Source organism: Lichenostomus cassidix, unplaced genomic scaffold, assembly GCF_008360975.1.
Source record: "Lichenostomus cassidix isolate B80296 unplaced genomic scaffold, HeHo_3.0 HiC_scaffold_50, whole genome shotgun sequence".
Taxonomy (NCBI): Eukaryota; Metazoa; Chordata; class Aves; order Passeriformes; family Meliphagidae; genus Lichenostomus; species Lichenostomus cassidix.
Genome location: NW_028147631.1, coordinates 21,435 through 45,388, shown reverse-complemented (window position 1 = coordinate 45,388; position 23,954 = coordinate 21,435). Strand labels below are relative to the sequence as shown.

The window sequence follows — 23,954 nt, the reverse complement described above, 5'->3', positions numbered from 1 at the left end:
GGGACGTGGCGGGGAGATTGCCTCTGAGCGCTGAAGAGCAGTGATCTGGGGCTCAGGAGTGCCTACGGCCATACCACCCTGAGAACGCCCGATCTCGTCTGATCTCGGAAGCTAAGCAGGGTCGGGCCCGGTTAGTACTTGGATGGGAGACCGCCTGGGAATACCGGGTGCTGTAGGCCTTTTTTGCAGCACGCTGGCCCCAGGGGACCGGGTGCCTCGTTTTTTATCGGGCCGCAGCATTGAGGGGCAGGAGGGCTCTAGACCTTGTGAGCCGCGTGGCCGTTGGGCAGTAGGGTGGCTTGCAGCCCTTGTGGCCATCTGGTGAAACCGTGGCTCTGCGGGGCACGGCACGGAGGCTGCCACTGCGCGCTGGAGAGCGGTCCTCTGGGTCTCTGGGTTGCCTACGGCCATACCACTCTGAGAATGCCCGATCTCGTCTGATCTCGGAAGCTAAGCAGGGTCGGGCCCGGTTAGTACTTGGATGGGAGACTGCCTGGGAATACCGGGTGCTGTAGGCCGTTTTTGCAGCACGTTGGCCCCTGGGGACTGGGCGCCTCGTTTTTTATCGGGCGGCAGCATTGAGGGGCAGGAGGACGCCAGATCCCGCGAGCCGAGCGGTCCTCGGGTACTCGGGTCTCGGGCAGCCGGGGCGACTGGCCGGTGGGCCTGTGACGCTGCGGGACGTGGCTGGGAGGTTGCCGCTGCACGCTGAAGGGTGGTGATGTGGAGCTCTTGGCTGCCTACGGCCATACCACCCTGAGAACGCCCGATCTCGTCTGATCTCGGAAGCTAAGCAGGGTCGGGCCCGGTTAGTACTTGGATGGGAGACCGCCTGGGAATACCGGGTGCTGTAGGCCTTTCTTGCAGCACGCTGGCCCCAGGGGACCAGGCGCCTCGTTTTTTATCGGGCCGCAGCATTGAGGGGCAGGAGGGCTCTAGACCTTGTGAGCCGCGTGGCCGTTGAGCAGTAGGGTGGCTTGCAGCCCTTGTGGCCATCCGGTGAAACCGTGGCTCTGTGGGGCACGGCACGGAGGTTGCCCCTGCGCGCTGGAGAGCAGTGCTCTGGGGCTCAGGAGTGCCTTCTGCCATACCACCCTGGGAACGCCCGATCTCGTCTGATCTCGGAAGCTAAGCAGGGTCGGGCCCGGTTAGTACTTGGATGGGAGACCGCCTGGGAATACCGGGTGCTGTAGGCCCTTTTTGCAGCACGCTGGCCCCTGGGGACTGGGCGCCTCGTTTTTTATTGGGCGGCAGCATCGAGGGGCAGGAGGACGCCAGAGACCGCGCGCCGAGTGGTCGTCGGGCACTCGGGTCTCGGGCAGCCCTGGCGACCGGCCGGTGTGCCTGTAACGCTGCGGGACGTGGCGGGGAGGTTGCCTCTGCACGCTGAAGAGCGGTGATCTGGGGCTCAGGGGTGCCTACGGCCATACCACCCTGAGAACGCCCGATCTCGTCTGATCTCGGAAGCTAAGCAGGGTCGGGCCCGGTTAGTACTTGGATGGGAGACCGCCTGGGAATACCGGGTGCTGTAGGCTCTTTTTGCAGCACGCTGGCCCCTGGGGACTGGGCGCCTCATTTTTCATTGGGCGGCAGCATCGAGGGGCAGGAGGACGCCAGAGCCCGCGAGCCGAGTGGTCCTCGGGTACTCGGGTCTCGGGCAGCCCAGGCGACCGGCCGGTGTGCCTGTAACGCTGCGGGACGTGGCGGGGAGGTTGCCGCTGCACGCTGAAGAGCGGTGATGTGGAGCTCTTGGCTGCCTACGGCCATACCACCCTGAGAACGCCCGATCTCATCTGATCTCGGAAGCTAAGCAGGGTCGGGCCCGGTTAGTACTTGGATGGGAGACCGCCTGGGAATACCGGGTGCTGTAGGCCTTTCTTGCAGCACGCTGGCCCCAGGGGACCGGGCGCCTCGTTTTTTATCGGGCCGCAGCATTGAGGGGCAGGAGGGCTCTAGACCTTGTGAGCCGCGTGGCCGTTGGGCAGTCGGGTGGCTTGCAGCCCTTGTGGCCATCTGGTGAAACCGTGGCTCTGTGGGGCACGGCACGGAGGCTGCCACTGCGCGCTGGAGAGCGGTCCTCTGGGTCTCTGGGTTGCCTACGGCCATACCACTCTGAGAATGCCCGATCTCGTCTGATCTCGGAAGCTAAGCAGGGTCGGGCCCGGTTAGTACTTGGATGGGAGACTGCCTGGGAATACCGGGTGCTGTAGGCCGTTTTTGCAGCACGTTGGCCCCTGGGGACTGGGCGCCTCGTTTTTTATCGGGCGGCAGCATCGAGGGGCAGGAGGACGCCAGATCCCGCGAGCCGAGCGGTCCTCGGGTACTCGGGTCTCGGGCAGCCGGGGCGACTGGCCAGTGGGCCTGTGAAGCTGCGGGACGTGGCGGGGAGGTTGCCTCTGCACGCTGAAGGGCGGTGATGTGGAGCTCTTGGCTGCCTATGGCCATACCACCCTGAGAACGCCCGATCTCGTCTGATCTCGGAAGCTAAGCCGGGTCGGGCCCGGTTAGTACTTGGATGGGAGACCGCCTGGGAATACCGGGTGCTGTAGGCCTTTCTTGCAGCACGCTGGCCCCAGGGGACCGGGCGCCTCGTTTTTTATCGGGCCGCAGCATTGAGGGGCAGGAGGGCTCTAGACCTTGTGAGCCGCGTGGCCGTTGAGCAGTAGGGTGGCTTGCAGCCCTTGTGGCCATCCGGTGAAACCGTGGCTCTGTGGGGCACGGCACGGAGGTTGCCCCTGCGCGCTGGAGAGCAGTGCTCTGGGGCTCAGGAGTGCCTTCTGCCATACCACCCTGGGAACGCCCGATCTCGTCTGATCTCGGAAGCTAAGCAGGGTCGGGCCCGGTTAGTACTTGGATGGGAGACCGCCTGGGAATACCGGGTGCTGTAGGCCCTTTTTGCAGCACGCTTGCCCCTGGGGACTGGGCGCCTCGTTTTTTATTGGGCGGCAGCATCGAGGGGAAGGAGGACGCCAGAGCCCGTGAGCCGAGTGGTCGTCGGGCACTCGGGTCTCGGGCAGCCCGGGCGACTGGCTGGTAGGCCTGTAACGCTGCGGGACGTGGCGGGGAGGTTGCCTCTGCACGCTGAAGAGCGGTGATCTGGGGCTCAGGAGTGCCTACGGCCATACCACCCTGAGAACGCCCGATCTCGTCTGATCTCGGAAGCTAAGCAGGGTCGGGCCCGGTTAGTACTTGGATGGGAGACCGCCTGGGAATACCGGGTGCTGTAGGCCCTTTTTGCAGCACGCTGGCCCCTGGGGACTGGGCGCCTCATTTTTCATTGGGCGGCAGCATCGAGGGGCAGGAGGACGCCAGAGCCCGCGAGCCGAGTGGTCCTCGGGCACTCGGGTCTCGGGCAGCCCGGGCGACCGGCCGGTGTGCCTGTAACGCTGCGGGACGTGGCGGGGAGGTTGCCTCTGCACGCTGAAGAGCGGTGATCTGGGGCTCAGGGGTGCCTACGGCCATACCACCCTGAGAACGCCCGATCTCGTCTGATCTCGGAAGCTAAGCAGGGTCGGGCCCGGTTAGTACTTGGATGGGAGACCGCCTGGGAATACCGGGTGCTGTAGGCCCTTTTTGCAGCACGCTGGCCCCTGGGGACTGGGCGCCTCGTTTTTTATTGGGCGGCAGCATCGAGGGGCAGGAGGACGCCAGAGCCCGTGAGCCGAGTGGTCCTCGGGCACTCGGGTCTCGGGCAGCCCGGGCGACCGGCCGGTGTGCCTGTAACGCTGCGGGACGTGGCGGGGAGGTTGCCTCTGCACGCTGAAGAGCGGTGATCTGGGGCTCAGGGGTGCCTACGGCCATACCACCCTGAGAACGCCCGATCTCGTCTGATCTCGGAAGCTAAGCAGGGTCGGGCCCGGTTAGTACTTGGATGGGAGACCGCCTGGGAATACCGGGTGCTGTAGGCCCTTTTTGCAGCACGCTGGCCCCTGGGGACTGGGCGCCTCGTTTTTTATTGGGCGGCAGCATCGAGGGGAAGGAGGACGCCAGAGCCCGTGAGCCGAGTGGTCGTCGGGCACTCGGGTCTCGGGCAGCCCGGGCGACTGGCTGGTAGGCCTGTAACGCTGCGGGACGTGGCGGGGAGGTTGCCTCTGCACGCTGAAGAGCGGTGATCTGGGGCTCAGGGTAGCCTACGGCCATACCACCCTGAGAACGCCCGATCTCGTCTGATCTCGGAAGCTAAGCAGGGTCGGGCCCGGTTAGTACTTGGATGGGAGACCGCCTGGGAATACCGGATTTTTCATTGGGCGGCAGCATCGAGGGGCAGGAGGACGCCAGAGCCCGCGAGCCGAGTGGTCGTCGGGCACTCGGGTCTCGGGCAGCCCAGGCGACCGGCCGGTGTGCCTGTAACGCTGCGGGACGTGGCGGGGAGGTTGCCTCTGCACGCTGAAGAGCGGTGATGTGGGGCTCAGGGGTGCCTACGGCCATACCACCCTGAGAACGCCCGATCTCGTCTGATCTCGGAAGCTAAGCAGGGTCGGGCCCGGTTAGTACTTGGATGGGAGACCGCCTGGGAATACCGGGTGCTGTAGGCCTTTTTTGCAGCACGCTGGCCCCTGGGGACTGGGCGCCTCGTTTTTTATCGGGCGGCAGCATCGAGGGGCAGGAGGACGCCAGAGCCCGTGAGCCGAGTGGTCCTCGGGCAGTAGGGTCGCGGGCAGCCCAGGCGACCGGCCGGTGGGCCTGTGGCGCTGCGGGACGTGGCGGGGAGGTTGCCTCTGAGCGCTGAAGAGCGGTGATCTGGGGCTCAGGAGTGCCTACGGCCATACCACCCTGAGAACGCCCGATCTCGTCTGATCTCGGAAGCTAAGCAGGGTCGGGCCCGGTTAGTACTTGGATGGGAGACCGCCTGGGAATACCGGGTGCTGTAGGCCTTTTTTGCAGCACGCTGGCCCCAGGGGACCGGGCGCCTCGTTTTTTATCGGGCCGCAGCATTGAGGGGCAGGAGGGCTCTAGACCTTGTGAGCCGCGTGGCCGTTGGGCAGTAGGGTGGCTTGCAGCCCTTGTGGCCATCTGGTGAAACCGTGGCTCTGCGGGGCACGGCACGGAGGCTGCCACTGCGCGCTGGAGAGCGGTCCTCTGGGTCTCTGGGTTGCCTACGGCCATACCACTCTGAGAATGCCCGATCTCGTCTGATCTCGGAAGCTAAGCAGGGTCGGGCCCGGTTAGTACTTGGATGGGAGACCGCCTGGGAATACCGGGTGCTGTAGGCCCTTTTTGCAGCACGTTGGCCCCTGGGGACCGGGCGCCTCGTTTTTTATCGGGCGGCAGCATCGAGGGGCAGGAGGACGCCAGAGCCCGCGAGCCGAGTGGTCCTCGGGCACTCGGGTCTCGGGCAGCCGGGGCGACTGGCCGGTGGGCCTGTGACGCTGCGGGACGTGGCGGGGAGGTTGCCTCTGCACGCTGAAGAGCGGTGATCTGGGGCTCAGGGGTGCCTACGGCCATACCACCCTGAGAACGCCCGATCTCGTCTGATCTCGGAAGCTAAGCAGGGTCGGGCCCGGTTAGTACTTGGATGGGAGACCGCCTGGGAATACCGGGTGCTGTAGGCCCTTTTTGCAGCACGCTGGCCCCTGGGGACTGGGCGCCTCGTTTTTTATTGGGCGGCAGCATCGAGGGGCAGGAGGACGCCAGAGCCCGTGAGCCGAGTGGTCCTCGGGCACTCGGGTCTCGGGCAGCCCGGGCGACTGGCCGGTAGGCCTGTAACGCTGCGGGACGTGGCGGGGAGGTTGCCTCTGCACGCTGAAGAGCGGTGATCTGGGGCTCAGGAGTGCCTACGGCCATACCACCCTGAGAACGCCCGATCTCGTCTGATCTCGGAAGCTAAGCAGGGTCGGGCCCGGTTAGTACTTGGATGGGAGACCGCCTGGGAATACCGGGTGCTGTAGGCCCTTTTTGCAGCACGCTGGCCCCTGGGGACTGGGCGCCTCGTTTTTTATTGGGCGGCAGCATCGAGGGGAAGGAGGACGCCAGAGCCCGTGAGCCGAGTGGTCCTCGGGCACTCGGGTCTCGGGCAGCCCGGGCGACTGGCTGGTAGGCCTGTAACGCTGCGGGACGTGGCGGGGAGGTTGCCTCTGCACGCTGAAGAGCGGTGATCTGGGGCTCAGGAGTGCCTACGGCCATACCACCCTGAGAACGCCCGATCTCGTCTGATCTCGGAAGCTAAGCAGGGTCGGGCCCGGTTAGTACTTGGATGGGAGACCGCCTGGGAATACCGGGTGCTGTAGGCCCTTTTTGCAGCACGCTGGCCCCTGGGGACTGGGCGCCTCGTTTTTTATTGGGCGGCAGCATCGAGGGGAAGGAGGACGCCAGAGCCCGTGAGCCGAGTGGTCCTCGGGCAGTAGGGACGCGGGCAGCCCAGGCGACCGGCCGGTGGGCCTGTGGCGCTGCGGGACGTGGCGGGGAGGTTGCCTCTGAGCGCTGAAGAGCGGTGATCTGGGGCTCAGGAGTGCCTACGGCCATACCACCCTGAGAACGCCCGATCTCGTCTGATCTCGGAAGCTAAGCAGGGTCGGGCCCGGTTAGTACTTGGATGGGAGACCGCCTGGGAATACCGGGTGCTGTAGGCCCTTTTTGCAGCACGCTGGCCCCTGGGGACTGGGCGCCTCGTTTTTTATTGGGCGGCAGCATCGAGGGGCAGGAGGACGCCAGAGCCCGTGAGCCGAGTGGTCCTCGGGCACTCGGGTCTCGGGCAGCCCGGGCGACTGGCTGGTAGGCCTGTAACGCTGCGGGACGTGGCGGGGAGGTTGCCTCTGCACGCTGAAGAGCGGTGATCTGGGGCTCAGGAGTGCCTACGGCCATACCACCCTGAGAACGCCCGATCTCGTCTGATCTCGGAAGCTAAGCAGGGTCGGGCCCGGTTAGTACTTGGATGGGAGACCGCCTGGGAATACCGGGTGCTGTAGGCCCTTTTTGCAGCACGCTGGCCCCTGGGGACCGGGCGCCTCGTTTTTTATCGGGCGGCAGCATCGAGGGGCAGGAGGACGCCAGAGCCCGTGAGCCGAGCGGTCCTCGGGCAGTAGGGACGCGGGCAGCCCGGGCGACCGGCCGGTAAGCCCGTGGCGCCGCGGGACGTGGCGGGGAGGTTGCCTCTGCGCGCTGAAGAGCGGTGATCTGGGGCTCAGGGGTGCCTACGGCCATACCACCCTGAGAACGCCCGATCTCGTCTGATCTCGGAAGCTAAGCAGGGTCGGGCCCGGTTAGTACTTGGATGGGAGACCGCCTGGGAATACCGGGTGCTGTAGGCCCTTTTTGCAGCACGCTGGCCCCTGGGGACCGGGCGCCTCGTTTTTTATTGGGCGGCAGCATCGAGGGGCAGGAGGACGCCAGAGCCCGTGAGCCGAGTGGTCCTCGGGCACTCGGGTCTCGGGCAGCCCAGGCGACCGGCCGGTGGGCCTGTAACGCTGCGGGACGTGGCGGGGAGGTTGCCTCTGCACGCTGAAGAGCGGTGATCTGGGGCTCAGGGGTGCCTACGGCCATACCACCCTGAGAACGCCCGATCTCGTCTGATCTCGGAAGCTAAGCAGGGTCGGGCCCGGTTAGTACTTGGATGGGAGACCGCCTGGGAATACCGGGTGCTGTAGGCCCTTTTTGCAGCACGCTGGCCCCTGGGGACTGGGCGCCTCGTTTTTTATTGGGCGGCAGCATCGAGGGGCAGGAGGACGCCAGAGCCCGTGAGCCGAGTGGTCCTCGGGCACTCGGGTCTCGGGCAGCCCAGGCGACCGGCCGGTGTGCCTGTAACGCTGCGGGACGTGGCGGGGAGGTTGCCTCTGCACGCTGAAGAGCGGTGATCTGGGGCTCAGGAGTGCCTACGGCCATACCACCCTGAGAACGCCCGATCTCGTCTGATCTCGGAAGCTAAGCAGGGTCGGGCCCGGTTAGTACTTGGATGGGAGACCGCCTGGGAATACCGGGTGCTGTAGGCCCTTTTTGCAGCACGCTGGCCCCTGGGGACTGGGCGCCTCGTTTTTTATTGGGCGGCAGCATCGAGGGGAAGGAGGACGCCAGAGCCCGTGAGCCGAGTGGTCCTCGGGCACTCGGGTCTCGGGCAGCCCGGGCGACTGGCTGGTAGGCCTGTAACGCTGCGGGACGTGGCGGGGAGGTTGCCTCTGCACGCTGAAGAGCGGTGATCTGGGGCTCAGGAGTGCCTACGGCCATACCACCCTGAGAACGCCCGATCTCGTCTGATCTCGGAAGCTAAGCAGGGTCGGGCCCGGTTAGTACTTGGATGGGAGACCGCCTGGGAATACCGGGTGCTGTAGGCCCTTTTTGCAGCACGCTGGCCCCTGGGGACTGGGCGCCTCATTTTTCATTGGGCGGCAGCATCGAGGGGCAGGAGGACGCCAGAGCCCGTGAGCCGAGTGGTCCTCGGGCACTCGGGTCTCGGGCAGCCCAGGCGACCGGCCGGTGTGCCTGTAACGCTGCGGGACGTGGCGGGGAGGTTGCCTCTGCACGCTGAAGAGCGGTGATCTGGGGCTCAGGGGTGCCTACGGCCATACCACCCTGAGAACGCCCGATCTCGTCTGATCTCGGAAGCTAAGCAGGGTCGGGCCCGGTTAGTACTTGGATGGGAGACCGCCTGGGAATACCGGGTGCTGTAGGCCCTTTTTGCAGCACGCTGGCCCCTGGGGACTGGGCGCCTCGTTTTTTATTGGGCGGCAGCATCGAGGGGCAGGAGGACGCCAGAGCCCGTGAGCCGAGTGGTCCTCGGGCACTCGGGTCTCGGGCAGCCCGGGCGACTGGCTGGTAGGCCTGTAACGCTGCGGGACGTGGCGGGGAGGTTGCCTCTGCACGCTGAAGAGCGGTGATCTGGGGCTCAGGAGTGCCTACGGCCATACCACCCTGAGAACGCCCGATCTCGTCTGATCTCGGAAGCTAAGCAGGGTCGGGCCCGGTTAGTACTTGGATGGGAGACCGCCTGGGAATACCGGGTGCTGTAGGCCCTTTTTGCAGCACGCTGGCCCCTGGGGACTGGGCGCCTCATTTTTCATTGGGCGGCAGCATCGAGGGGCAGGAGGACGCCAGAGCCCGCGAGCCGAGTGGTCCTCGGGCACTCGGGTCTCGGGCAGCCCAGGCGACCGGCCGGTGTGCCTGTAACGCTGCGGGACGTGGCGGGGAGGTTGCCTCTGCACGCTGAAGAGCGGTGATCTGGGGCTCAGGGGTGCCTACGGCCATACCACCCTGAGAACGCCCGATCTCGTCTGATCTCGGAAGCTAAGCAGGGTCGGGCCCGGTTAGTACTTGGATGGGAGACCGCCTGGGAATACCGGGTGCTGTAGGCCCTTTTTGCAGCACGCTGGCCCCTGGGGACTGGGCGCCTCGTTTTTTATTGGGCGGCAGCATCGAGGGGCAGGAGGACGCCAGAGCCCGTGAGCCGAGTGGTCCTCGGGCACTCGGGTCTCGGGCAGCCCGGGCGACTGGCTGGTAGGCCTGTAACGCTGCGGGACGTGGCGGGGAGGTTGCCTCTGCACGCTGAAGAGCGGTGATCTGGGGCTCAGGAGTGCCTACGGCCATACCACCCTGAGAACGCCCGATCTCGTCTGATCTCGGAAGCTAAGCAGGGTCGGGCCCGGTTAGTACTTGGATGGGAGACCGCCTGGGAATACCGGGTGCTGTAGGCCCTTTTTGCAGCACGCTGGCCCCTGGGGACTGGGCGCCTCGTTTTTTATTGGGCGGCAGCATCGAGGGGCAGGAGGACGCCAGAGCCCGTGAGCCGAGTGGTCCTCGGGCACTCGGGTCTCGGGCAGCCCAGGCGACCGGCCGGTGGGCCTGTAACGCTGCGGGACGTGGCGGGGAGGTTGCCTCTGCACGCTGAAGAGCGGTGATCTGGGGCTCAGGGGTGCCTACGGCCATACCACCCTGAGAACGCCCGATCTCGTCTGATCTCGGAAGCTAAGCAGGGTCGGGCCCGGTTAGTACTTGGATGGGAGACCGCCTGGGAATACCGGGTGCTGTAGGCCCTTTTTGCAGCACGCTGGCCCCTGGGGACTGGGCGCCTCGTTTTTTATTGGGCGGCAGCATCGAGGGGCAGGAGGACGCCAGAGCCCGTGAGCCGAGTGGTCCTCGGGCACTCGGGTCTCGGGCAGCCCGGGCGACTGGCCGGTGTGCCTGTAACGCTGCGGGACGTGGCGGGGAGGTTGCCTCTGCACGCTGAAGAGCGGTGATCTGGGGCTCAGGAGTGCCTACGGCCATACCACCCTGAGAACGCCCGATCTCGTCTGATCTCGGAAGCTAAGCAGGGTCGGGCCCGGTTAGTACTTGGATGGGAGACCGCCTGGGAATACCGGGTGCTGTAGGCCCTTTTTGCAGCACGCTGGCCCCTGGGGACTGGGCGCCTCGTTTTTTATTGGGCGGCAGCATCGAGGGGCAGGAGGACGCCAGAGCCCGTGAGCCGAGTGGTCCTCGGGCACTCGGGTCTCGGGCAGCCCGGGCGACTGGCTGGTAGGCCTGTAACGCTGCGGGACGTGGCGGGGAGGTTGCCTCTGCACGCTGAAGAGCGGTGATCTGGGGCTCAGGAGTGCCTACGGCCATACCACCCTGAGAACGCCCGATCTCGTCTGATCTCGGAAGCTAAGCAGGGTCGGGCCCGGTTAGTACTTGGATGGGAGACCGCCTGGGAATACCGGGTGCTGTAGGCCCTTTTTGCAGCACGCTGGCCCCTGGGGACTGGGCGCCTCGTTTTTTATCGGGCGGCAGCATCGAGGGGCAGGAGGACGCCAGAGCCCGTGAGCCGAGTGGTCCTCGGGCAGTAGGGACGCGGGCAGCCCAGGCGACCGGCCGGTGGGCCTGTGGCGCTGCAGGACGTGGCGGGGAGGTTGCCTCTGCACGCTGAAGAGCGGTGATCTGGGGCTCAGGAGTGCCTACGGCCATACCACCCTGAGAACGCCCGATCTCGTCTGATCTCGGAAGCTAAGCAGGGTCGGGCCCGGTTAGTACTTGGATGGGAGACCGCCTGGGAATACCGGGTGCTGTAGGCCCTTTTTGCAGCACGCTGGCCCCTGGGGACTGGGCGCCTCGTTTTTTATTGGGCGGCAGCATCGAGGGGCAGGAGGACGCCAGAGCCCGTGAGCCGAGTGGTCCTCGGGCAGTAGGGACGCGGGCAGCCCAGGCGACCGGCCGGTGGGCCTGTGGCGCTGCGGGACGTGGCGGGGAGGTTGCCTCTGAGCGCTGAAGAGCGGTGATCTGGGGCTCAGGAGTGCCTACGGCCATACCACCCTGAGAACGCCCGATCTCGTCTGATCTCGGAAGCTAAGCAGGGTCGGGCCCGGTTAGTACTTGGATGGGAGACCGCCTGGGAATACCGGGTGCTGTAGGCCCTTTTTGCAGCACGCTGGCCCCTGGGGACTGGGCGCCTCGTTTTTTATTGGGCGGCAGCATCGAGGGGCAGGAGGACGCCAGAGCCCGTGAGCCGAGTGGTCCTCGGGCACTCGGGTCTCGGGCAGCCCGGGCGACTGGCTGGTAGGCCTGTAACGCTGCGGGACGTGGCGGGGAGGTTGCCTCTGCACGCTGAAGAGCGGTGATCTGGGGCTCAGGAGTGCCTACGGCCATACCACCCTGAGAACGCCCGATCTCGTCTGATCTCGGAAGCTAAGCAGGGTCGGGCCCGGTTAGTACTTGGATGGGAGACCGCCTGGGAATACCGGGTGCTGTAGGCCCTTTTTGCAGCACGCTGGCCCCTGGGGACTGGGCGCCTCGTTTTTTATTGGGCGGCAGCATCGAGGGGCAGGAGGACGCCAGAGCCCGTGAGCCGAGTGGTCCTCGGGCACTCGGGTCTCGGGCAGCCCGGGCGACCGGCCGGTGGGCCTGTAACGCTGCGGGACGTGGCGGGGAGGTTGCCTCTGCACGCTGAAGAGCGGTGATCTGGGGCTCAGGGGTGCCTACGGCCATACCACCCTGAGAACGCCCGATCTCGTCTGATCTCGGAAGCTAAGCAGGGTCGGGCCCGGTTAGTACTTGGATGGGAGACCGCCTGGGAATACCGGGTGCTGTAGGCCCTTTTTGCAGCACGCTGGCCCCTGGGGACTGGGCGCCTCGTTTTTTATTGGGCGGCAGCATCGAGGGGCAGGAGGACGCCAGAGCCCGTGAGCCGAGTGGTCCTCGGGCACTCGGGTCTCGGGCAGCCCGGGCGACCGGCCGGTGGGCCTGTAACGCTGCGGGACGTGGCGGGGAGGTTGCCTCTGCACGCTGAAGAGCGGTGATCTGGGGCTCAGGGGTGCCTACGGCCATACCACCCTGAGAACGCCCGATCTCGTCTGATCTCGGAAGCTAAGCAGGGTCGGGCCCGGTTAGTACTTGGATGGGAGACCGCCTGGGAATACCGGGTGCTGTAGGCCCTTTTTGCAGCACGCTGGCCCCTGGGGACCGGGCGCCTCGTTTTTTATTGGGCGGCAGCATCGAGGGGCAGGAGGACGCCAGAGCCCGTGAGCCGAGTGGTCCTCGGGCAGTAGGGACGCGGGCAGCCCAGGCGACCGGCCGGTGGGCCTGTGGCGCTGCAGGACGTGGCGGGGAGGTTGCCTCTGCACGCTGAAGAGCGGTGATCTGGGGCTCAGGAGTGCCTACGGCCATACCACCCTGAGAACGCCCGATCTCGTCTGATCTCGGAAGCTAAGCAGGGTCGGGCCCGGTTAGTACTTGGATGGGAGACCGCCTGGGAATACCGGGTGCTGTAGGCCCTTTTTGCAGCACGCTGGCCCCTGGGGACCGGGCGCCTCGTTTTTTATTGGGCGGCAGCATCGAGGGGCAGGAGGACGCCAGAGCCCGTGAGCCGAGTGGTCCTCGGGCACTCGGGTCTCGGGCAGCCCGGGCGACTGGCCGGTAGGCCTGTAACGCTGCGGGACGTGGCGGGGAGGTTGCCTCTGCACGCTGAAGAGCGGTGATCTGGGGCTCAGGGGTGCCTACGGCCATACCACCCTGAGAACGCCCGATCTCGTCTGATCTCGGAAGCTAAGCAGGGTCGGGCCCGGTTAGTACTTGGATGGGAGACCGCCTGGGAATACCGGGTGCTGTAGGCCCTTTTTGCAGCACGCTGGCCCCTGGGGACTGGGCGCCTCATTTTTCATTGGGCGGCAGCATCGAGGGGCAGGAGGACGCCAGAGCCCGCGAGCCGAGTGGTCCTCGGGCACTCGGGTCTCGGGCAGCCCAGGCGACCGGCCGGTGTGCCTGTAACGCTGCGGGACGTGGCGGGGAGGTTGCCTCTGCACGCTGAAGAGCGGTGATCTGGGGCTCAGGGGTGCCTACGGCCATACCACCCTGAGAACGCCCGATCTCGTCTGATCTCGGAAGCTAAGCAGGGTCGGGCCCGGTTAGTACTTGGATGGGAGACCGCCTGGGAATACCGGGTGCTGTAGGCCCTTTTTGCAGCACGCTGGCCCCTGGGGACTGGGCGCCTCGTTTTTTATTGGGCGGCAGCATCGAGGGGCAGGAGGACGCCAGAGCCCGTGAGCCGAGTGGTCCTCGGGCACTCGGGTCTCGGGCAGCCCGGGCGACTGGCTGGTAGGCCTGTAACGCTGCGGGACGTGGCGGGGAGGTTGCCTCTGCACGCTGAAGAGCGGTGATCTGGGGCTCAGGAGTGCCTACGGCCATACCACCCTGAGAACGCCCGATCTCGTCTGATCTCGGAAGCTAAGCAGGGTCGGGCCCGGTTAGTACTTGGATGGGAGACCGCCTGGGAATACCGGGTGCTGTAGGCCCTTTTTGCAGCACGCTGGCCCCTGGGGACTGGGCGCCTCGTTTTTTATTGGGCGGCAGCATCGAGGGGCAGGAGGACGCCAGAGCCCGTGAGCCGAGTGGTCCTCGGGCACTCGGGTCTCGGGCAGCCCGGGCGACTGGCTGGTAGGCCTGTAACGCTGCGGGACGTGGCGGGGAGGTTGCCTCTGCACGCTGAAGAGCGGTGATCTGGGGCTCAGGAGTGCCTACGGCCATACCACCCTGAGAACGCCCGATCTCGTCTGATCTCGGAAGCTAAGCAGGGTCGGGCCCGGTTAGTACTTGGATGGGAGACCGCCTGGGAATACCGGGTGCTGTAGGCCCTTTTTGCAGCACGCTGGCCCCTGGGGACTGGGCGCCTCGTTTTTTATTGGGCGGCAGCATCGAGGGGCAGGAGGACGCCAGAGCCCGTGAGCCGAGTGGTCCTCGGGCACTCGGGTCTCGGGCAGCCCGGGCGACTGGCTGGTAGGCCTGTAACGCTGCGGGACGTGGCGGGGAGGTTGCCTCTGCACGCTGAAGAGCGGTGATCTGGGGCTCAGGAGTGCCTACGGCCATACCACCCTGAGAACGCCCGATCTCGTCTGATCTCGGAAGCTAAGCAGGGTCGGGCCCGGTTAGTACTTGGATGGGAGACCGCCTGGGAATACCGGGTGCTGTAGGCCCTTTTTGCAGCACGCTGGCCCCTGGGGACTGGGCGCCTCGTTTTTTATTGGGCGGCAGCATCGAGGGGCAGGAGGACGCCAGAGCCCGTGAGCCGAGTGGTCCTCGGGCACTCGGGTCTCGGGCAGCCCGGGCGACTGGCTGGTAGGCCTGTAACGCTGCGGGACGTGGCGGGGAGGTTGCCTCTGCACGCTGAAGAGCGGTGATCTGGGGCTCAGGAGTGCCTACGGCCATACCACCCTGAGAACGCCCGATCTCGTCTGATCTCGGAAGCTAAGCAGGGTCGGGCCCGGTTAGTACTTGGATGGGAGACCGCCTGGGAATACCGGGTGCTGTAGGCCCTTTTTGCAGCACGCTGGCCCCTGGGGACTGGGCGCCTCATTTTTCATTGGGCGGCAGCATCGAGGGGCAGGAGGACGCCAGAGCCCGCGAGCCGAGTGGTCCTCGGGCACTCGGGTCTCGGGCAGCCCAGGCGACCGGCCGGTGTGCCTGTAACGCTGCGGGACGTGGCGGGGAGGTTGCCTCTGCACGCTGAAGAGCGGTGATCTGGGGCTCAGGGGTGCCTACGGCCATACCACCCTGAGAACGCCCGATCTCGTCTGATCTCGGAAGCTAAGCAGGGTCGGGCCCGGTTAGTACTTGGATGGGAGACCGCCTGGGAATACCGGGTGCTGTAGGCCCTTTTTGCAGCACGCTGGCCCCTGGGGACTGGGCGCCTCGTTTTTTATTGGGCGGCAGCATCGAGGGGAAGGAGGACGCCAGAGCCCGTGAGCCGAGTGGTCCTCGGGCACTCGGGTCTCGGGCAGCCCGGGCGACTGGCTGGTAGGCCTGTAACGCTGCGGGACGTGGCGGGGAGGTTGCCTCTGCACGCTGAAGAGCGGTGATCTGGGGCTCAGGAGTGCCTACGGCCATACCACCCTGAGAACGCCCGATCTCGTCTGATCTCGGAAGCTAAGCAGGGTCGGGCCCGGTTAGTACTTGGATGGGAGACCGCCTGGGAATACCGGGTGCTGTAGGCCCTTTTTGCAGCACGCTGGCCCCTGGGGACTGGGCGCCTCGTTTTTTATTGGGCGGCAGCATCGAGGGGCAGGAGGACGCCAGAGCCCGTGAGCCGAGTGGTCCTCGGGCAGTAGGGTCTCGGGCAGCCCGGGCGACCGGCCGGTGGGCCTGTAACGCTGCGGGACGTGGCGGGGAGGTTGCCTCTGCGCGCTGAAGAGCGGTGATCTGGGGCTCAGGAGTGCCTACGGCCATACCACCCTGAGAACGCCCGATCTCGTCTGATCTCGGAAGCTAAGCAGGGTCGGGCCCGGTTAGTACTTGGATGGGAGACCGCCTGGGAATACCGGGTGCTGTAGGCCCTTTTTGCAGCACGCTGGCCCCTGGGGACTGGGCGCCTCGTTTTTTATTGGGCGGCAGCATCGAGGGGCAGGAGGACGCCAGAGCCCGTGAGCCGAGTGGTCCTCGGGCACTCGGGTCTCGGGCAGCCCGGGCGACTGGCTGGTAGGCCTGTAACGCTGCGGGACGTGGCGGGGAGGTTGCCTCTGCACGCTGAAGAGCGGTGATCTGGGGCTCAGGAGTGCCTACGGCCATACCACCCTGAGAACGCCCGATCTCGTCTGATCTCGGAAGCTAAGCAGGGTCGGGCCCGGTTAGTACTTGGATGGGAGACCGCCTGGGAATACCGGGTGCTGTAGGCCCTTTTTGCAGCACGCTGGCCCCTGGGGACTGGGCGCCTCGTTTTTTATTGGGCGGCAGCATCGAGGGGCAGGAGGACGCCAGAGCCCGTGAGCCGAGTGGTCGTCGGGCACTCGGGTCTCGGGCAGCCCGGGCGACTGGCTGGTAGGCCTGTAACGCTGCGGGACGTGGCGGGGAGGTTGCCTCTGCACGCTGAAGAGCGGTGATCTGGGGCTCAGGGGTGCCTACGGCCATACCACCCTGAGAACGCCCGATCTCGTCTGATCTCGGAAGCTAAGCAGGGTCGGGCCCGGTTAGTACTTGGATGGGAGACCGCCTGGGAATACCGGGTGCTGTAGGCTGTTTTTGCAGCACGCTGGCCCCTGGGGAATGGGCGCCTCGTTTTTTATTGGGCGGCAGCATCGAGGGGAAGGAGGACGCCAGAGCCCGTGAGCCGAGTGGTCCTCGGGCACTCGGGTCTCGGGCAGCCCGGGCGACCGGCCGGTGTGCCTGTAACGCTGCGGGACGTGGCGGGGAGGTTGCCTCTGCACGCTGAAGAGCGGTGATCTGGGGCTCAGGGGTGCCTACGGCCATACCACCCTGAGAACGCCCGATCTCGTCTGATCTCGGAAGCTAAGCAGGGTCGGGCCCGGTTAGTACTTGGATGGGAGACCGCCTGGGAATACCGGGTGCTGTAGGCCCTTTTTGCAGCACGCTGGCCCCTGGGGACTGGGCGCCTCGTTTTTTATTGGGCGGCAGCATCGAGGGGCAGGAGGACGCCAGAGCCCGTGAGCCGAGTGGTCCTCGGGCACTCGGGTCTCGGGCAGCCCGGGCGACTGGCTGGTAGGCCTGTAACGCTGCGGGACGTGGCGGGGAGGTTGCCTCTGCACGCTGAAGAGCGGTGATCTGGGGCTCAGGAGTGCCTACGGCCATACCACCCTGAGAACGCCCGATCTCGTCTGATCTCGGAAGCTAAGCAGGGTCGGGCCCGGTTAGTACTTGGATGGGAGACTGCCTGGGAATACCGGGTGCTGTAGGCCCTTTTTGCAGCACGCTGGCCCCTGGGGACCGGGCGCCTCGTTTTTTATCGGGCGGCAGCATCGAGGGGCAGGAGGACGCCAGAGCCCGTGAGCCGAGTGGTCCTCAGGCAGTAGGGACGCGGGCAGCCCGGGCGACCGGCCGGTGGGCCTGTGGCGCCGCGGGACGTGGCGGGGAGGTTGCCTCTGAGCGCTGAAGAGCGGTGATCTGGGGCTCAGGAGTGCCTACGGCCATACCACCCTGAGAACGCCCGATCTCGTCTGATCTCGGAAGCTAAGCAGGGTCGGGCCCGGTTAGTACTTGGATGGGAGACCGCCTGGGAATACCGGGTGCTGTAGGCCCTTTTTGCAGCACGCTGGCCCCTGGGGACCGGGCGCCTCGTTTTTTATCGGGCGGCAGCATCGAGGGGCAGGAGGACGCCAGAGCCCGTGAGCCGAGTGGTCCTCGGGCAGTAGGGACGCGGGCAGCCCGGGCGACCGGCCGGTGGGCCTGTGGCACCGCGGGACGTGGCGGGGAGGTTGCCTCTGCACGCTGAAGGGCGGTGATGTGGAGCTCTTGGCTGCCTATGGCCATACCACCCTGAGAACGCCCGATCTCGTCTGATCTCGGAAGCTAAGCCGGGTCGGGCCCGGTTAGTACTTGGATGGGAGACCGCCTGGGAATACCGGGTGCTGTAGGCCTTTCTTGCAGCACGCTGGCCCCAGGGGACCGGGCGCCTCGTTTTTTATCGGGCCGCAGCATTGAGGGGCAGGAGGGCTCTAGACCTTGTGAGCCGCGTGGCCGTTGAGCAGTAGGGTGGCTTGCAGCCCTTGTGGCCATCCGGTGAAACCGTGGCTCTGTGGGGCACGGCACGGAGGTTGCCCCTGCGCGCTGGAGAGCAGTGCTCTGGGGCTCAGGAGTGCCTTCTGCCATACCACCCTGGGAACGCCCGATCTCGTCTGATCTCGGAAGCTAAGCAGGGTCGGGCCCGGTTAGTACTTGGATGGGAGACTGCCTGGGAATACCGGGTGCTGTAGGATGTTTTTTCGGCAAGCTGTCCCCTGGGGGCCGGGCGTCTCGTTTTATATCGGGCAGAAGCATTGAGGGGCACCAGAGGGTTCTAGAGCTTGTGAGCCGAGGAGCCTTTGGGCAGTATGGTCGCGGGCAGCCAATGTGGCTGTCCGGTGGAACCGTGGCTCTGTGGGGCAGGGCACGGAGGCTGCCACTGCGCGCTGGAGAGCGGTGCTCTGGGTCTCTGGGTTGCCTTCTGCCATACCACTCTGAGAATGCCCGATCTCGTCTGATCTCGGAAGCTAAGCAGGGTCGGGCCCGGTTAGTACTTGGATGGGAGACTGCCTGGGAATACCGGGTGCTGTAGGCTCTTTTTGCAGCACGTTGGCCCCTGGGGACTGGGCGCCTCCTTTTTTATCGGGCGGCAGCATCGAGGGGCAGGAGGACGCCAGAGCCTGTGAGCCGAGTGGTCCTCGGGCAGTAGGGACGCGGGCAGCCCAGGCGACCGGCCAGTGGGCCTGTGGCGCCGAGGGACGTGGCGGGGAGATTGCCTCTGAGCGCTGAAGAGCAGTGATCTGGGGCTCAGGAGTGCCTACAGCCATACCACCCTGAGAACGCCCGATCTCGTCTGATCTCGGAAGCTAAGCAGGGTCGGGCCCGGTTAGTACTTGGATGGGAGACCGCCTGGGAATACCGGGTGCTGTAGGCCTTTTTTGCAGCACGCTGGCCCCAGGGGACCGGGCGCCTCGTTTTTTATCGGGCGGCAGCATCGAGGGGCAGGAGGACGCCAGATCCCGCGAGCCGAGCGGTCCTCGGGCACTCGGGTCTCGGGCAGCCGGGGCGACTGGCCGGTGGGCCTGTGACGCTGCGGGACGTGGCGGGGAGGTTGCCGCTGTACGCTGAAGGGCGGTGATGTGGAGCTCTTGGCTGCCTACGGCCATACCACCCTTGGAACGCCCGATCTCGTCTGATCTCGGAAGCTAAGCAGGGTCGGGCCCGGTTAGTACTTGGATGGGAGACCGCCTGGGAATACTGGGTGCTGTAGGCCTTTTTTGCAGCACGCTGGCCCCAGGGGACCGGGCGCCTCGTTTTTTATCGGGCCGCAGCATTGAGGGGCAGGAGGGCTCTAGACCTTGTGAGCCGCGTGGCCGTTGGGCAGTCGGGTGGCTTGCAGCCCTTGTGGCCATCTGGTGAAACCGTGGCTCTGCGGGGCACGGCACGGAGGCTGCCACTGCGCGCTGGAGAGCGGTCCTCTGGGTCTCTGGGTTGCCTACGGCCATACCACTCTGAGAATGCCCGATCTCGTCTGATCTCGGAAGCTAAGCAGGGTCGGGCCCGGTTAGTACTTGGATGGGAGACTGCCTGGGAATACCGGGTGCTGTAGGCCGTTTTTGCAGCACGTTGGCCCCTGGGGACTGGGCGCCTCGTTTTTTATCGGGCGGCAGCATCGAGGGGCAGGAGGACGCCAGATCCCGCGAGCCGAGCGGTCCTCGGGTACTCGGGTCTCGGGCAGCCGGGGCGACTGGCCAGTGGGCCTGTGACGCTGCGGGACGTGGCGGGGAGGTTGCCTCTGCACGCTGAAGGTCGGTGATGTGGAGCTCTTGGCTGCCTACGGCCATACCACCCTGAGAACGCCCGATCTCGTCTGATCTCGGAAGCTAAGCAGGGTCGGGCCCGGTTAGTACTTGGATGGGAGACCGCCTGGGAATACCGGGTGCTGTAGGCCTTTCTTGCAGCACGCTGGCCCCAGGGGACCGGGCGCCTCGTTTTTTATCGGGCCGCAGCATTGAGGGGCAGGAGGGCTCTAGACCTTGTGAGCCGCGTGGCCGTTGAGCAGTAGGGTGGCTTGCAGCCCTTGTGGCCATCCGGTGAAACCGTGGCTCTGTGGGGCACGGCACGGAGGTTGCCCCTGCGCGCTGGAGAGCAGTGCTCTGGGGCTCAGGAGTGCCTTCTGCCATACCACCCTGGGAACGCCCGATCTCGTCTGATCTCGGAAGCTAAGCAGGGTCGGGCCCGGTTAGTACTTGGATGGGAGACCGCCTGGGAATACCGGGTGCTGTAGGCCCTTTTTGCAGCACGCTGGCCCCTGGGGACTGGGCGCCTCGTTTTTTTCGGGCGGCAGCATCGAGGGGCAGGATGACGCCAGAGCCCGTGAGCCGAGTGGTCCTCGGGCACTCGGGTCTCGGGCAGCCCGGGCGACTGGCTGGTAGGCCTTTAACGCTGTGGGACGTGGCGGGGAGGTTGCCTCTGCACGCTGAAGAGCGGTTATCTTGGGCTCAGGGGTGTCTACGGCCATAGCACCCTGAGAACGCCCAATCTCGTCTGATCTCGAAAGCTAAGCAGGGTCGGGCCCGGTTAGTACTTGGATGGGAGACCGCCTGGGAATACCGGGTGCTGTAGGCCTTTTTTGCAGCACGCTGGCCCCAGGGGACCGGGCGCCTCGTTTTTTATCGGGCCGCAGCATTGAGGGGCAGGAGGGCTCTAGACCTTGTGAGCCGCGTGGCCGTTGGGCAGTCGGGTGGCTTGCAGCCCTTGTGGCCATCTGGTGAAACCGTGGCTCTGCGGGGCACGGCACGGAGGCTGCCACTGCGCGCTGGAGAGCGGTCCTCTGGGTCTCTGGGTTGCCTACGGCCATACCACTCTGAGAATGCCCGATCTCGTCTGATCTCGGAAGCTAAGCAGGGTCGGGCCCGGTTAGTACTTGGATGGGAGACTGCCTGGGAATACCGGGTGCTGTAGGCCGTTTTTGCAGCACGTTGGCCCCTGGGGACTGGGCGCCTCGTTTTTTATCGGGCGGCAGCATCGAGGGGCAGGAGGACGCCAGATCCCGCGAGCCGAGCGGTCCTCGGGTACTCGGGTCTCGGGCAGCCGGGGCGAGTGGCCAGTGGGCCTGTGACGCTGCGGGACGTGGCGGGGAGGTTGCCTCTGCACGCTGAAGGGCGGTGATGTGGAGCTCTTGGCTAATGTGTGGTCCTGTCCCTTTAACTGCACCCAGCCGCGGAGAGAAACGCGGGTTTTTTTGAAAACATTTTCCCCAAGCCTGGCTCCGGGGGAGGATTCGTTGCTCGGCAGAGACTGCGTGCTGGACGGGGGTCGGAGTGAGCTCTGTTCCCGTTTTTTCCATTCTTCTTCTTTTTTCCTCGTTTGGACCCCTTCTCTTCGATCTGCTTTGCCACCCGGAGACCCAGGAGGGCCAGAGGACAGCAGAGCTCTCCGGGGAGCTCCACCCGGCCCCGGGTGGGGGGCGAGGAGGAGAGGGACTGCGTCTGAGAAAAGGACTTTTTATCCAGGTTGAATAACTGCCTTTCACCTTGTTTTTCCCCTTCCCCTGTGCCTTGTAGGGCACTCTGCGTGGTTTTGTTAAATAAATAGTTTTTTTCTTCACTTTCATCTGAGAGGTTCTGTTGTGGGTGGGGGAGGGGGTGTCGGGGCCCTTCGCTCTCGGAGGAGAGAGTCTTATCATTAACCCAGGACATATTTGGCGCCCAACGTGGGGCCTCGATTACTTGTTCTACACCTTTTGTGGGGTTAGAGAAAGTGAAGAAAAAACCCTAATAATTGCATTCTGGTTTTAATCGCTTGGTATTGAATTACAGCCATCAGTAGTCACTATGCTGTTTGATGGGAGGTTGTTTGATGTAATACTGTCTGTTTGGCACATAGGTTTGTTTCCCTACCAACAGGTAGGGGCAATCCTGTCCCTAATGTATAATTTCCACCAATCAGGGACACGACTCCGGCTTGTTATAGTAATGTTTGTGATACTGACGATCTGTAAGAAGGTATGGGAAACAGTTAAAGATGTACATGCTCTGTTAGTTTCCTCCTCTAGTTTTAGTAACCTGTTTTGGAGTTTTGTTATTAATATTACCCAACCTGTTAGAGAAGTAGAGGGTGAAGCTTCCTGGCTCCTCACCCATCTCTTTCCCTTTAAATCTGGTATATCAGCTTTTGAGAATATTCAGTTTCCCCTGGATGTTAAAGAGACCATTAACTTGGTAGTACAGGTGCTTTACCTAGGAGTTTCCGTGTATATGATGTTCAGTGTTACCAGAATGAGGGCTGAGAAGTCCAGAGGGGCTGAGCAGGAGCAGGCACCTAATCCAGATGTGAGGAAATTTGAATGGTGTGGAGTATGGGAGGACATAGGTAAAACTTTAAAGAAATTCTCTGATCCAATAGACTGGGAATTTCCCCCTGGACAAATCCTGAGACCAGCTGAGGTGGGGAAGTATCTGAAAGAGAAGTGCAGAGACAACTGCAGTGCAATATGTTGGGCCCTGGCATATGCTTATCGTACACTGTCAGATATTATAGAACAGGAAGTAAGGGAGCCTAAGCCAATGGCAGTTGCTCCTATTACAAGGAGCAGGAAAGCCCAATTTAAGACTGATCGCCCAGATGACAGTGGGGAGGGACCCTCAAGGCCAGCAACTGAGTCAGAGGTCATTGTTGAATCCATGAATGTGAGAGCCCTTCACAGCCTAAGAAAAGATTATGTCCAACGAGATGATGAATCTGTGATTAGTTGGTTAGTCCGTCTTTGGGATGCTGCAGGCGATGTTACACTTCTAGATGCTACTGAGGCAAGGCATTTAGGGACTGTGTCACGTGACCCAGATATCAACCAAACTATACGAGATGGGCCTGACTGCAGCAGCCTCTGGAGACGAGCTATCAGAGCTGCAGAGACAGATACCTACATCCCGACGATCTCTATTCGCAACAAACCCAGTGGAGAACCATAGAACAAGGGATTCAACGCTTGAGAGAAATGGCAGTGGTAGAAATTGTCTTCCCAGAGGACATAGCAAACCCAGATCCGATTATAGACCCAGATAGGATAGAATGTACACCTGTGATGTGGCGGAAACTCCTAAAGCTTGGGCCATCAGGGTATTCTTCTGCTTTAGCCATTATGAAGCAAGATGACGGGCATGAGACTGTGCGTGATATGACAAGGAAACTCCGAGCGTATGCAGATGTCGTGCATAGCCCAATGAATGCAAGAATCTCAGCTGTGGAAACAAATCTGCAGAAACTAGAAGATAAGATAGAGAAGAATCATGAGAAACTCAGTAAAGAGATTAAAGACAGCCTTCTCCAAATCTCAGCAGTACAGACCAGAGGTTCTGCTACCCCATGCAGACGCTCCTCAGCTATGAGAACTGGATATATCCCTCGACATGAGTTGTGGTATTTCCTGTGTGACAGTGGAGAAAACATGAACAGGTGGGATGGACAACCCACTGCTGTCCTGGCACGACGAGTGCGTGAATTGAAGGAGGGCAAGACTCAGAGAAGGAACTCCACCAGAAGGGAAGTAGCTCTACTCAATATGACTGATTCCGTTGAAGGAACCTCTAACACAAATACCCACCATGGTTAGAGGGGCCCTGCCTCTAGCCAGGTAGAGGCCAGGGAAAACCGAATTTTTTGGACAGTGTGGATTCGGTGGCCTGGCACATCAGAGCCACAGGAATACAAGGCTTTAGTTGACACTGGTGCACAATGCACGATAATCCCATCGAGACATGTGGGGACAGAACCTATTTCTATTTCCGGCGTTACAGGAGGATCACAAGACTTGACCCTCGTGAAAGCTGAGGTGAGCCTGACTGGAAGAGAGTGGAAAGAACATTCCATTGTGACTGGCCCAGAGGCTCCATGTATTTTGGGTATAGACTTCCTCCGAAATGGATATTTCAAAGACCCAAAGGGACTCAAGTGGGCATGTGGGATAGCTGCTGTAGAGACAGAGGGCATAAAACAATTGAACACCTTGCCTGGACTGTCAGAGAACCCATCTGCAGTAGGACTCCTGAAAGGGGAAGAGCAACAAGTACAGATTGCAACCTCCATTGTGCACCGCCGACAGTACCGGACAA

General features: G+C 63.7%; 58 non-coding genes and 4 pseudogenes across 58 annotated transcripts; all 62 read left to right on the top strand.

The window, feature by feature from the left end:
- The first annotated feature begins 60 nt into the window (after positions 1-60).
- LOC146421781 (5S ribosomal RNA) lies at positions 61-179 on the top strand. The gene has a single exon (XR_014848480.1). It is a non-coding gene; the product is annotated as a 5S ribosomal RNA (ribosomal RNA).
- A 220-nt stretch (positions 180-399) lies between these two features.
- Positions 400-518, top strand: LOC146421780 (5S ribosomal RNA). Its single transcript, XR_014848514.1, has one exon. It is a non-coding gene; the product is annotated as a 5S ribosomal RNA (ribosomal RNA).
- Positions 519-738: 220 nt separating this feature from the next.
- On the top strand, positions 739-857 carry LOC146421779 (5S ribosomal RNA). Its single transcript, XR_014848479.1, has one exon. It is a non-coding gene; the product is annotated as a 5S ribosomal RNA (ribosomal RNA).
- Positions 858-1,077: 220 nt separating this feature from the next.
- Positions 1,078-1,196, top strand: LOC146421778 (5S ribosomal RNA). Its single transcript, XR_014848525.1, has one exon. It is a non-coding gene; the product is annotated as a 5S ribosomal RNA (ribosomal RNA).
- A 220-nt stretch (positions 1,197-1,416) lies between these two features.
- Positions 1,417-1,535, top strand: LOC146421777 (5S ribosomal RNA). The gene has a single exon (XR_014848485.1). It is a non-coding gene; the product is annotated as a 5S ribosomal RNA (ribosomal RNA).
- A 220-nt stretch (positions 1,536-1,755) lies between these two features.
- On the top strand, positions 1,756-1,874 carry LOC146421776 (5S ribosomal RNA). The gene has a single exon (XR_014848466.1). It is a non-coding gene; the product is annotated as a 5S ribosomal RNA (ribosomal RNA).
- Positions 1,875-2,094: 220 nt separating this feature from the next.
- LOC146421775 (5S ribosomal RNA) lies at positions 2,095-2,213 on the top strand. Its single transcript, XR_014848513.1, has one exon. It is a non-coding gene; the product is annotated as a 5S ribosomal RNA (ribosomal RNA).
- A 220-nt stretch (positions 2,214-2,433) lies between these two features.
- On the top strand, positions 2,434-2,552 carry LOC146421774 (5S ribosomal RNA). Its single transcript, XR_014848503.1, has one exon. It is a non-coding gene; the product is annotated as a 5S ribosomal RNA (ribosomal RNA).
- Positions 2,553-2,772: 220 nt separating this feature from the next.
- LOC146421773 (5S ribosomal RNA) lies at positions 2,773-2,891 on the top strand. Its single transcript, XR_014848524.1, has one exon. It is a non-coding gene; the product is annotated as a 5S ribosomal RNA (ribosomal RNA).
- Positions 2,892-3,111: 220 nt separating this feature from the next.
- Positions 3,112-3,230, top strand: LOC146421772 (5S ribosomal RNA). The gene has a single exon (XR_014848478.1). It is a non-coding gene; the product is annotated as a 5S ribosomal RNA (ribosomal RNA).
- Positions 3,231-3,450: 220 nt separating this feature from the next.
- On the top strand, positions 3,451-3,569 carry LOC146421771 (5S ribosomal RNA). Its single transcript, XR_014848477.1, has one exon. It is a non-coding gene; the product is annotated as a 5S ribosomal RNA (ribosomal RNA).
- Positions 3,570-3,789: 220 nt separating this feature from the next.
- Positions 3,790-3,908, top strand: LOC146421770 (5S ribosomal RNA). Its single transcript, XR_014848476.1, has one exon. It is a non-coding gene; the product is annotated as a 5S ribosomal RNA (ribosomal RNA).
- A 220-nt stretch (positions 3,909-4,128) lies between these two features.
- Positions 4,129-4,249, top strand: LOC146421769 (5S ribosomal RNA; annotated as a pseudogene).
- Positions 4,250-4,416: 167 nt separating this feature from the next.
- LOC146421768 (5S ribosomal RNA) lies at positions 4,417-4,535 on the top strand. The gene has a single exon (XR_014848475.1). It is a non-coding gene; the product is annotated as a 5S ribosomal RNA (ribosomal RNA).
- A 220-nt stretch (positions 4,536-4,755) lies between these two features.
- On the top strand, positions 4,756-4,874 carry LOC146421767 (5S ribosomal RNA). The gene has a single exon (XR_014848474.1). It is a non-coding gene; the product is annotated as a 5S ribosomal RNA (ribosomal RNA).
- Positions 4,875-5,094: 220 nt separating this feature from the next.
- On the top strand, positions 5,095-5,213 carry LOC146421766 (5S ribosomal RNA). The gene has a single exon (XR_014848500.1). It is a non-coding gene; the product is annotated as a 5S ribosomal RNA (ribosomal RNA).
- A 220-nt stretch (positions 5,214-5,433) lies between these two features.
- LOC146421765 (5S ribosomal RNA) lies at positions 5,434-5,552 on the top strand. Its single transcript, XR_014848473.1, has one exon. It is a non-coding gene; the product is annotated as a 5S ribosomal RNA (ribosomal RNA).
- Positions 5,553-5,772: 220 nt separating this feature from the next.
- Positions 5,773-5,891, top strand: LOC146421764 (5S ribosomal RNA). Its single transcript, XR_014848471.1, has one exon. It is a non-coding gene; the product is annotated as a 5S ribosomal RNA (ribosomal RNA).
- Positions 5,892-6,111: 220 nt separating this feature from the next.
- On the top strand, positions 6,112-6,230 carry LOC146421763 (5S ribosomal RNA). Its single transcript, XR_014848470.1, has one exon. It is a non-coding gene; the product is annotated as a 5S ribosomal RNA (ribosomal RNA).
- Positions 6,231-6,450: 220 nt separating this feature from the next.
- Positions 6,451-6,569, top strand: LOC146421762 (5S ribosomal RNA). The gene has a single exon (XR_014848469.1). It is a non-coding gene; the product is annotated as a 5S ribosomal RNA (ribosomal RNA).
- A 220-nt stretch (positions 6,570-6,789) lies between these two features.
- Positions 6,790-6,908, top strand: LOC146421761 (5S ribosomal RNA). The gene has a single exon (XR_014848468.1). It is a non-coding gene; the product is annotated as a 5S ribosomal RNA (ribosomal RNA).
- A 220-nt stretch (positions 6,909-7,128) lies between these two features.
- On the top strand, positions 7,129-7,247 carry LOC146421760 (5S ribosomal RNA). The gene has a single exon (XR_014848467.1). It is a non-coding gene; the product is annotated as a 5S ribosomal RNA (ribosomal RNA).
- Positions 7,248-7,467: 220 nt separating this feature from the next.
- LOC146421759 (5S ribosomal RNA) lies at positions 7,468-7,586 on the top strand. Its single transcript, XR_014848571.1, has one exon. It is a non-coding gene; the product is annotated as a 5S ribosomal RNA (ribosomal RNA).
- A 220-nt stretch (positions 7,587-7,806) lies between these two features.
- On the top strand, positions 7,807-7,925 carry LOC146421758 (5S ribosomal RNA). The gene has a single exon (XR_014848570.1). It is a non-coding gene; the product is annotated as a 5S ribosomal RNA (ribosomal RNA).
- A 220-nt stretch (positions 7,926-8,145) lies between these two features.
- On the top strand, positions 8,146-8,264 carry LOC146421757 (5S ribosomal RNA). The gene has a single exon (XR_014848569.1). It is a non-coding gene; the product is annotated as a 5S ribosomal RNA (ribosomal RNA).
- A 220-nt stretch (positions 8,265-8,484) lies between these two features.
- On the top strand, positions 8,485-8,603 carry LOC146421756 (5S ribosomal RNA). Its single transcript, XR_014848568.1, has one exon. It is a non-coding gene; the product is annotated as a 5S ribosomal RNA (ribosomal RNA).
- A 220-nt stretch (positions 8,604-8,823) lies between these two features.
- LOC146421755 (5S ribosomal RNA) lies at positions 8,824-8,942 on the top strand. The gene has a single exon (XR_014848567.1). It is a non-coding gene; the product is annotated as a 5S ribosomal RNA (ribosomal RNA).
- A 220-nt stretch (positions 8,943-9,162) lies between these two features.
- Positions 9,163-9,281, top strand: LOC146421754 (5S ribosomal RNA). The gene has a single exon (XR_014848565.1). It is a non-coding gene; the product is annotated as a 5S ribosomal RNA (ribosomal RNA).
- A 220-nt stretch (positions 9,282-9,501) lies between these two features.
- On the top strand, positions 9,502-9,620 carry LOC146421753 (5S ribosomal RNA). The gene has a single exon (XR_014848564.1). It is a non-coding gene; the product is annotated as a 5S ribosomal RNA (ribosomal RNA).
- Positions 9,621-9,840: 220 nt separating this feature from the next.
- On the top strand, positions 9,841-9,959 carry LOC146421752 (5S ribosomal RNA). Its single transcript, XR_014848563.1, has one exon. It is a non-coding gene; the product is annotated as a 5S ribosomal RNA (ribosomal RNA).
- Positions 9,960-10,179: 220 nt separating this feature from the next.
- LOC146421751 (5S ribosomal RNA) lies at positions 10,180-10,298 on the top strand. Its single transcript, XR_014848562.1, has one exon. It is a non-coding gene; the product is annotated as a 5S ribosomal RNA (ribosomal RNA).
- A 220-nt stretch (positions 10,299-10,518) lies between these two features.
- LOC146421750 (5S ribosomal RNA) lies at positions 10,519-10,637 on the top strand. Its single transcript, XR_014848561.1, has one exon. It is a non-coding gene; the product is annotated as a 5S ribosomal RNA (ribosomal RNA).
- Positions 10,638-10,857: 220 nt separating this feature from the next.
- Positions 10,858-10,976, top strand: LOC146421749 (5S ribosomal RNA). The gene has a single exon (XR_014848560.1). It is a non-coding gene; the product is annotated as a 5S ribosomal RNA (ribosomal RNA).
- Positions 10,977-11,196: 220 nt separating this feature from the next.
- On the top strand, positions 11,197-11,315 carry LOC146421748 (5S ribosomal RNA). Its single transcript, XR_014848559.1, has one exon. It is a non-coding gene; the product is annotated as a 5S ribosomal RNA (ribosomal RNA).
- A 220-nt stretch (positions 11,316-11,535) lies between these two features.
- Positions 11,536-11,654, top strand: LOC146421747 (5S ribosomal RNA). The gene has a single exon (XR_014848558.1). It is a non-coding gene; the product is annotated as a 5S ribosomal RNA (ribosomal RNA).
- A 220-nt stretch (positions 11,655-11,874) lies between these two features.
- Positions 11,875-11,993, top strand: LOC146421746 (5S ribosomal RNA). The gene has a single exon (XR_014848557.1). It is a non-coding gene; the product is annotated as a 5S ribosomal RNA (ribosomal RNA).
- Positions 11,994-12,213: 220 nt separating this feature from the next.
- On the top strand, positions 12,214-12,332 carry LOC146421745 (5S ribosomal RNA). The gene has a single exon (XR_014848556.1). It is a non-coding gene; the product is annotated as a 5S ribosomal RNA (ribosomal RNA).
- A 220-nt stretch (positions 12,333-12,552) lies between these two features.
- On the top strand, positions 12,553-12,671 carry LOC146421744 (5S ribosomal RNA). Its single transcript, XR_014848554.1, has one exon. It is a non-coding gene; the product is annotated as a 5S ribosomal RNA (ribosomal RNA).
- Positions 12,672-12,891: 220 nt separating this feature from the next.
- On the top strand, positions 12,892-13,010 carry LOC146421743 (5S ribosomal RNA). Its single transcript, XR_014848553.1, has one exon. It is a non-coding gene; the product is annotated as a 5S ribosomal RNA (ribosomal RNA).
- A 220-nt stretch (positions 13,011-13,230) lies between these two features.
- On the top strand, positions 13,231-13,349 carry LOC146421742 (5S ribosomal RNA). The gene has a single exon (XR_014848552.1). It is a non-coding gene; the product is annotated as a 5S ribosomal RNA (ribosomal RNA).
- A 220-nt stretch (positions 13,350-13,569) lies between these two features.
- On the top strand, positions 13,570-13,688 carry LOC146421741 (5S ribosomal RNA). The gene has a single exon (XR_014848551.1). It is a non-coding gene; the product is annotated as a 5S ribosomal RNA (ribosomal RNA).
- A 220-nt stretch (positions 13,689-13,908) lies between these two features.
- On the top strand, positions 13,909-14,027 carry LOC146421740 (5S ribosomal RNA). Its single transcript, XR_014848550.1, has one exon. It is a non-coding gene; the product is annotated as a 5S ribosomal RNA (ribosomal RNA).
- Positions 14,028-14,247: 220 nt separating this feature from the next.
- On the top strand, positions 14,248-14,366 carry LOC146421739 (5S ribosomal RNA). The gene has a single exon (XR_014848549.1). It is a non-coding gene; the product is annotated as a 5S ribosomal RNA (ribosomal RNA).
- Positions 14,367-14,586: 220 nt separating this feature from the next.
- Positions 14,587-14,705, top strand: LOC146421738 (5S ribosomal RNA). Its single transcript, XR_014848548.1, has one exon. It is a non-coding gene; the product is annotated as a 5S ribosomal RNA (ribosomal RNA).
- Positions 14,706-14,925: 220 nt separating this feature from the next.
- Positions 14,926-15,044, top strand: LOC146421737 (5S ribosomal RNA). Its single transcript, XR_014848547.1, has one exon. It is a non-coding gene; the product is annotated as a 5S ribosomal RNA (ribosomal RNA).
- A 220-nt stretch (positions 15,045-15,264) lies between these two features.
- LOC146421736 (5S ribosomal RNA) lies at positions 15,265-15,383 on the top strand. Its single transcript, XR_014848546.1, has one exon. It is a non-coding gene; the product is annotated as a 5S ribosomal RNA (ribosomal RNA).
- A 220-nt stretch (positions 15,384-15,603) lies between these two features.
- LOC146421735 (5S ribosomal RNA) lies at positions 15,604-15,722 on the top strand. The gene has a single exon (XR_014848545.1). It is a non-coding gene; the product is annotated as a 5S ribosomal RNA (ribosomal RNA).
- A 220-nt stretch (positions 15,723-15,942) lies between these two features.
- Positions 15,943-16,061, top strand: LOC146421734 (5S ribosomal RNA). The gene has a single exon (XR_014848543.1). It is a non-coding gene; the product is annotated as a 5S ribosomal RNA (ribosomal RNA).
- Positions 16,062-16,281: 220 nt separating this feature from the next.
- LOC146421733 (5S ribosomal RNA) lies at positions 16,282-16,400 on the top strand. Its single transcript, XR_014848484.1, has one exon. It is a non-coding gene; the product is annotated as a 5S ribosomal RNA (ribosomal RNA).
- Positions 16,401-16,620: 220 nt separating this feature from the next.
- Positions 16,621-16,739, top strand: LOC146421732 (5S ribosomal RNA). The gene has a single exon (XR_014848542.1). It is a non-coding gene; the product is annotated as a 5S ribosomal RNA (ribosomal RNA).
- Positions 16,740-16,959: 220 nt separating this feature from the next.
- Positions 16,960-17,078, top strand: LOC146421731 (5S ribosomal RNA). The gene has a single exon (XR_014848491.1). It is a non-coding gene; the product is annotated as a 5S ribosomal RNA (ribosomal RNA).
- A 220-nt stretch (positions 17,079-17,298) lies between these two features.
- LOC146421730 (5S ribosomal RNA) lies at positions 17,299-17,417 on the top strand. The gene has a single exon (XR_014848541.1). It is a non-coding gene; the product is annotated as a 5S ribosomal RNA (ribosomal RNA).
- Positions 17,418-17,637: 220 nt separating this feature from the next.
- LOC146421729 (5S ribosomal RNA) lies at positions 17,638-17,756 on the top strand. Its single transcript, XR_014848502.1, has one exon. It is a non-coding gene; the product is annotated as a 5S ribosomal RNA (ribosomal RNA).
- A 220-nt stretch (positions 17,757-17,976) lies between these two features.
- Positions 17,977-18,095, top strand: LOC146421728 (5S ribosomal RNA; annotated as a pseudogene).
- A 222-nt stretch (positions 18,096-18,317) lies between these two features.
- LOC146421727 (5S ribosomal RNA) lies at positions 18,318-18,436 on the top strand (annotated as a pseudogene).
- Positions 18,437-18,656: 220 nt separating this feature from the next.
- LOC146421726 (5S ribosomal RNA) lies at positions 18,657-18,775 on the top strand. Its single transcript, XR_014848486.1, has one exon. It is a non-coding gene; the product is annotated as a 5S ribosomal RNA (ribosomal RNA).
- Positions 18,776-18,995: 220 nt separating this feature from the next.
- On the top strand, positions 18,996-19,114 carry LOC146421725 (5S ribosomal RNA). Its single transcript, XR_014848506.1, has one exon. It is a non-coding gene; the product is annotated as a 5S ribosomal RNA (ribosomal RNA).
- A 220-nt stretch (positions 19,115-19,334) lies between these two features.
- On the top strand, positions 19,335-19,453 carry LOC146421724 (5S ribosomal RNA). Its single transcript, XR_014848512.1, has one exon. It is a non-coding gene; the product is annotated as a 5S ribosomal RNA (ribosomal RNA).
- Positions 19,454-19,673: 220 nt separating this feature from the next.
- Positions 19,674-19,792, top strand: LOC146421723 (5S ribosomal RNA). Its single transcript, XR_014848540.1, has one exon. It is a non-coding gene; the product is annotated as a 5S ribosomal RNA (ribosomal RNA).
- A 220-nt stretch (positions 19,793-20,012) lies between these two features.
- LOC146421722 (5S ribosomal RNA) lies at positions 20,013-20,131 on the top strand. Its single transcript, XR_014848523.1, has one exon. It is a non-coding gene; the product is annotated as a 5S ribosomal RNA (ribosomal RNA).
- A 219-nt stretch (positions 20,132-20,350) lies between these two features.
- On the top strand, positions 20,351-20,469 carry LOC146421721 (5S ribosomal RNA; annotated as a pseudogene).
- Positions 20,470-20,689: 220 nt separating this feature from the next.
- LOC146421720 (5S ribosomal RNA) lies at positions 20,690-20,808 on the top strand. The gene has a single exon (XR_014848511.1). It is a non-coding gene; the product is annotated as a 5S ribosomal RNA (ribosomal RNA).
- Positions 20,809-23,954: the final 3,146 nt, after the last annotated feature.